We start from the raw sequence: 7,481 nt of genomic DNA, 5'->3' as shown, positions 1-7,481 counted from the left end.
TGTTGGGTGCTGATTCTATCTTCAAATCTTCATGAATCTTTCTGTGCAGTGTGTATAATTCTCGAGCATTATTCTTATCTACTGGCACATCAGTTCCTCCCTCCCTGCCCCTTCCCTCCTTCCTTCTTTACTTCCTTTCCATCCTTATCCTTCCTTCCTTCCATGCATATATGTTTCCAGGAAGTACAAAAACTGGAGAAAAAACATACCACCAACATGAGAACGAGGACAAAAACCCCTCATGTTTAACATATCTGGCTCAACTGGAAATGCAGACTATAATTGTATTGCCATGTCCTAATTTTTTCCATGCCATTTAAAACTAACAAGTAGTTTTGATTTTGCAAAATATCAGAAAAGCGTAGTGCACCAGCTCTTTCAGATTACATGATAGAGAAGAAGATCCCCACAGCATTGTGATAGCAGGGCTTCTGTGATTTTAGCATTTCTCCATGAAGGGAGAGGTGTCCATATAGCCTGATGGCAACCAAATCATGCTGTAAGTTGAGCGGTATACCAGCTGACCTGAAAAGAGAAGAGATCACTTCATTGTTTTGTTTGTGCTGCTCCTAAATGCAGAGGGCTGCAGTTGAAGAAGTAATATGGTCTCAGGTGAAATTATCCGATAATGGCTTGTAATAAACTGCAGCCTCCATGTGTGAAATTTAATGTTATATTTGCCCTCAAATAAATAAAGTGTTAACTTTAAAAATCAGACACAAAAAAAGGTTTTATCTTTTCAAAACACATCCTTGCCATCATTTAAGAGGCTATACCGGAGTCATGCATCTCACTATGGCTCTATTACAACCAGGAAACTTCCAGTGTGCAGACGCCCAGACGGATTCCCTGTAGGGCTCCAAAGGGTTTCTTGGCTGTTGGAGCAGACCTGTTGTGGATTACAGACTCCGACTTTACTCCATGTGTTAGAATACTAGTCTGAAATTGTACATCACGTTTGGAACTTTAAAATTAAATCTCATTTGCCTTTTAGAATGGCTGTAAATACAAAACCTTAAAATTCATAATTGGAAATCTGTAAGTCCTTTAAACCTTTTTCATGCTTGAAGCTACTAAATTGCCTTTACAATAACAGCTCCTTAATTTTCAGCATTTATAAGTAGCTTCAGTTTGGTCGTATAATATGTGCACCCCTCCCAACTCAGTCAATGCAAAAATCATTGTTCTGGGAAGGATAGACACACATTGTAAATTCAAACATTAGTTTAAGGTAATTAATAACAACCAGGAAAAGGAAAGGAGTTATGTGTCATGAAACCTATAACTCTATAGGAATTCACATAGGTCAACATATTGGATTTACTTGTTTTAATATCAGCTATGCACTAAGGAAAGCCATGACTGCTTTACCACTTCAATACTTAGGTATTGAAAACCATTATGTATAGAAAAGTGGAGAAATCTGCAATAAAATATAAATAATCTTAAATGATATTATCACGTGGAAATGATTATTTAGAATATAAGCCCGTTTTTCTGGTATTGTTGAAGTGTCATTTTCCTCCAGATTATTGAAACATTCCCTAAGCACCAATAGTTAAAAGTAGAATAGTTTTTTTTTAACGATTTTATTTATTTATTCATGAGACAGAGAGAGAGAGAGAGAGAGAGGCAAAGACACAGGCAGAGGGAGAAGCAGGCTCCATGCAGGGAACCTGATGTGGGACTTGATCCCGTGTCTCCAGGATCATGCCCGGGGCTGGAGGCAGCGCTAAAACACTGAGCCACCCAGGCTGCCCAAAAGTAGAATAGTTTTTGATAGACATCATTTAAAATTCATCTGCATACTCCTTCTATATTGAATATAACTTTTTTTTTTTTTAAGTAGGCTCCATGTCCAGCATGGAGCCCAATGCAGGGTTTCAATCCACGACCCCGAGGTCAAGACCCAAGCTGAGATCACAAGTTGGGCGCATAACTGACTGAGATACCCAGGCACCCTGGATATAATTGAACTTTTTAACGAATCAATTTGAATGTCAAACTTGAGGGGCTGGATGTTAAGTGGTATAATCAGAAACAAGGAAATAATATTTTCTCCCTGCACACAAAAACCTCCTTTTCTTTTTCAGTGCTATGCATCAAGTTTTCTAGGGCAGGTTTATGGATGCTATCTTTAATTCCCACCCCTGCCATCCAAGCAACTATGCTATCTGAACGCTTCTTGTTCTTCACCAACGCCACTACTGATGTACAGGCCATTAATATCTCTTGGCTGGATGGTAGGAGGAGTTTTCTAAATGGTTTTCCTGCCTTTATGTCGTCTGACCACCCTAAAGTCCACTCTTCATTTTATAGCCAGAGTGATCCTTCTAAAAATGCACATCTGATCTAATTCCCCAGCTTAAAACCCTTTAATGGCTTCCTATGGCTCTCAGAATAAAACCCAACTCCTTAGTGTGGCCTCCTTAGAGGCCCTTCATGATACGATCTCTATTACCTCTGTTTTTTGTCTGCTTGATGTAGCTGTGTCTGATAGATCGTTAAAATCTCCCACTCAGACAGCGGGCTTGTCAATTTCTCTTTGTAATCCTGGTGGTTTTGCTTTCTGTAATTGAAAGCTATGTTATTAGGTACATTCAGCTTCTTGGTAGTGGCCCTCTTTATTTCATTTGGTTTAAAAGAACTTTTTTTTTTTTTGCCTGATATTAACAATGCTTCATCAGCTTTCTTTTTTGACAGCATTTTGATAATTTATCTTTTTAATCCTTTTATGTCCATTATTTCTGTGGTTTAGTTTGTGTGTCATTTGCTGGCATTATATACTTGATAGTTATTTTAAGCCAATCTGATAATCTGTCTCTTAATAAGTCATTTAAATCTGTTTAGTCATTATACTCATTGATATATTTGTGTTTAATTTTACAATTCCATTTTTTGTGTGTGCTTTGTGTGTCATGCTTTCCTTTCCTTTTTTTTTTCTCCTCCTCTGCCTTCTATTCAATGATCAGTTATCTATATTGAATTTCCCCACCCCATGACCACTCTTTTCTCTCTGCAGGTTTGGAAGCTTTAGATATTTTTATTAATATAAAATATCCTATAGACAAAACATTCAGACAAAGTCATTATTTCTACACATCTCCCAAGCGTGACAAAGGACTTAGCATGCTTTAGCCATCCATTGTACATTTCTTTTATTCTTGTCCTTTTTTTAAAACACTAAAGTAGTTATTTTTAATTTTACCATCACATTTTATTAATTCCCTTCCTCACCAGTGTCTTGTATCCTTTGCTTTCTCTCTGGGCTTATTTTTCTTATTGGGAAAGGATGTTCTTCAGTAGTTTTTCTGGTGTAGATCTGTAGGTGGTAAATGCTGTTAAAATGTCTTTGTTTTGACCTCTGCCTTAAATGGAAATCAAATTCTTACTTGATAGTGTTCCATTCAACTTTTAAGATATTCAGCTTTTGGAAGCCTGGGTGGCTCAGTGGTTGAGCATCTGCCTTTGGCTCAGGTCATGATTCTGCGGTTGTGACCCCCGCATGGAGCCTGCTTCTCCCTCTGCCTGTGTCTCTGCCTCTCTCTCTGTGTCTCTCATGAATAAATAAATAAAATCTTTAAAAAAAAAGATATTCAGTTCTCTTCCTGTTTCTGTTGTCGTTTTTGAGAACTCTAGTTATGGTCTCTTTGTAGATAACCAATGTTTTCCCTTTGGTAACTTGAGAGATTTTATCTTCATCATTATGGCCCTGTAGTTTCACTATAATGCCATCGAAGTATGAGTTTACTTTTATTTATCTTGCTTGCTACACAATGTATTCTGATGTTTTGATTAGGAAACCTTCAGTCATTTCTTCTTCTTTTTTTAAGTAGAGTTTCTCCAGGCGATCCTTCAGATTTTCCTTCTGGAACTCCTATTAGACATATGTTGGAGCCACTCCATAGAGTCCTCATGAATCTTAAACTTTTTTGCTCACATTTTAAAATCTCTTTATTTTTCTATACTGTGTTCTGGGTGAATTATTCAGTACATCCCTTTAATTCATCACTTTTCCTCTCCAACTTTGGCTGGCTCCAGACTTAATGCCGTCTATTGATTTTCTTGTTTCAGTGACCATATTTTTATTTTTAAGATTTCTAGTAGATCTTTTTCACATTTGTCTATTATTTATTCAGCTTGTATTTGTTCCCTAACTTCCTGTCCTTTTAAAATGTCCCTAATTTATTGTCATCTATCAGTTGAAAGTGCAAAAATATTAACTTAAAAATCTGTCCGTTTCATAGAATTAATTTTATCTGCAGTAAATTCTTCATGCTCTGAGTGTTCATTCTGTTGGTCATCTTTCTTAGTATTAGGTAACAATGTGTGTTTGGAACTTGGTGGTAGGGCTCGTTTTGAGTGGGAAGTTTTCACTTGCTGTGTTTTGTTTTAGTTTAGCGTTGGGTTTTGGTTTCTTTTTCCCCTCTCACATATTCCGTGCTCACCCCTTTATGTTGAGTGATTTTCATTTCCACCTGCCTCCCTGGATCTCCATTCTAGAATCCAGTCGCATGTTGGCATTTTGATGCTTCAACCTCACAATGATAGTGGGGATATTCCAGAACCAGTCACTTGGCCAGCTGCTTGGCTTAGTGCCTGATTTCAAGGCTGTGTCTTTGTCTTTCTGCTTCCCCAGGCAGTGGGGTGGTAGCAGTTTATTTTCAGCCTCCTTTCATGAGCTCCTGACTTCAAGAACCAAGCCTGGTTCCTGTCCTCCACCTTATCTGGAGCATCTTTAGTTCTTGTCACCTTGCAGGAAACAAAAATCCTGGTTTTCAAACCTGAGACCCCAGTAGGCCTGTGGCTTCAGACCGGCTTCAGGCCCTTTATTCCATTTCTGATCTATGAAAAGGGTTATTTGTTTTTGAGCCTGGTTGTATCTTTTTGGTTTTCTCTTCCTGTATTTTAATTATCATTACTATTTGTGTGGAGTAAAGGGAACGAATCCAAGCATGACCTTACTATATCAACAACTTGAGCAGAAATTCTTCTATGTTTACCTCTCTGGCTTTATCTATCACCAGTCCTTCCCCCTACAATGTATGTTCTAGCCATAATTAATTACTTTAGAGGATCAATAAATTCCAGGCTCTTTCGCCCCATCCCACCCTGAATTTTGGATGAAATAAGACACACAGGATAGACGAAGTGGAGATTTAAAAAAATGCCAGCTTTATTACAGATAAGCTAATAAAGAACAGCATTCTGGATCTGTAGCCCAAAAGGGCTTGCTGACATTCTGTGCCAGTTCTTAATCCCCACAGAATTTAGCCTCAGTAGAGCCTATCAAAGGTGAAGGTTGATTCTGCAGAGCAAGATCTTGTTTACCCAAGATCATTGTCCGTACTGCTCTGGGGCAGAAAGGGAAGGAGAGGATGAATCCTCTGTAATTGGGGTCTTTTAATAGATTAGCTTTGCCCAGTCAAGACAAGGAGCCTTGAATGTAATGGTACTCACCAAACAAGAAACTCACTCCTGAGGGTGAAGGATAGTGGGATAAGGAGCCAAAAGTCATATTCTAATGGAACACCCTCCTATCTACCCCCTGGAAAAATGGAGCGAGGGAAAAGAGGTGTCCCTAACACACGCCATGCTTTCTCCTTCCTCCAAGTCTCTTCTTTCACCTGCCAACTCCTTCTCATCTGGATGCCTATACTAAAAACCATAGTTAATATTGACTGAATCTCCACTATGGGGAAGTACAACCCTATAAAGTATGTATTTTTATCTTAATCTTATGGATGAAGACGCTAAGCCCAAGGAAGGATTCCAGTGTTTCCAGGGTCACACAGGTAGATGGCAGAGACAGGATTAATTCCAGAGCCTATATACTTTTCATGATATGCAGCCGCCCTCTAAATTTTATTCACCTATGGATATTTAGAACACAGTATACCATCTGTAGAGAGTGTATGCTCAATAATATTTAATGAATGAACATATAAATCAATGAAACATATTCTCAAGTTAACTGCCTTGAGTGGATTAAAAAAACCTTTAATACGAGGATTTATAAACAATGATTAACTTCTTTTCATATTGGACTGCTTTTTATAAAGGTGGATGTGAGCATCCATTGGAAGGTTCCTGTAGGGGCTGCTAAGCTCTGCTGTCACTAGTGTCCAGCCCTTTCAATTATAGGTCTTCTCCTCCAGCCGCTCAAGAGGACAGTTGTTCTCTCTTGGTTCTATCCCACTTTTGCCCTGGTCCCAAGCCCGTTGGTCACCTGAAAGAGTGGTTCTTTACATTAGTAAAACTACTGATGCTTCTTTATATTCTATCAGCATCCAGAGCACCTCCATGCAGACATACTGTGTATCATTCAAGATTCTTTACATGGCAAGCTATAACAACTAATTCTGATGAAAAAGGAAATGTATAGGCTTGTGTAACTGAGAAGTTCAAAGGATGAACTAGTCTTGGATATGACTGGATTCAGGGCAAAAGTAATTTATATGAGCCCAATGAAGCTTAAGCTTCTAGGTTCCTTCTTGCTTGGCCCTGTCTTGGGCTGTGGGAGAGGCCCCAGAAATCTGTTTACATAATAATAGGTTTTTCTAAAATTTTAATTTTTCACTTTTTCAGTTTGAGAGTATTGGGCGATTAGGAATAGGCAGCTGTTTACTGGAAGCGTAAGAAAGGAAGGGCTCTGGGTAAGTGATGGGGAAAAAGCAGCAAAGGGGTTCCTGTGAGTACTCTGTTCTCCAAGTTAGAACACCACCCTTCTCTCTTCCTAGTTAATTAAAGGCTCAGTCCAGGTGACACTTGATTTAGGAACCTTCCCCGCACACTCCCAATCTCGTTCCCCTCACTCTGGTGCCCTTTTAGTGTTCCCATGAACCCCTGGGGCTTTATTCTAACAGCATTCTCTCCGCCCCGCATTTGTAATTGTCAGTATTCAGCTATCTCCCCACACCAGATTGTGAGCTGATTGAAATAGGGATTCTGACTTATTTTTCCAAATCTCCAGCACCTCGTATGGTATGTTGCATAGTAGTCCTTCAACAAAGGTGTCTTTTATGAGCAAATGAACCTCAAAGACTTTGGTTCAGTGAGACACCTGAAGATTCGTGTCTTTCTTGATTTTCATAGAGCTAACTTGAGAGTTTCATAACATTGAACTTCAGTTTGTCCCTGCCCTCTGAGGAAGAAAGCTTCATAGAAAAATGTGGAAACAGAAAGAATAGGGCCAAAGCCTGGTTCTCTATGCATTTAGTGGTCATGTCTGATAATTTCTCCTCTAACATCTTTCTTGGATATTTGGGAACCAGTTGAAACTAAGAAGGAACGGGCTATGTAAGTAAATCAAAAGCCTCTTTTTGCGTATCAGGTATGTATGTATATTTTTCTCTAGCATATAACTTCAATTTTACTGAAAACAGAGTTAGATGGCATATATGTGTGTGTGTGGGTATAATACATGTTAAAATTATTTTGATGATGAAAAGTTAACATATGATTGAACAAATTTAAATAAC

Source organism: Vulpes vulpes, chromosome 8, assembly GCF_048418805.1.
Source record: "Vulpes vulpes isolate BD-2025 chromosome 8, VulVul3, whole genome shotgun sequence".
Taxonomy (NCBI): Eukaryota; Metazoa; Chordata; class Mammalia; order Carnivora; family Canidae; genus Vulpes; species Vulpes vulpes.
This window is presented reverse-complemented; position numbering follows the sequence as displayed.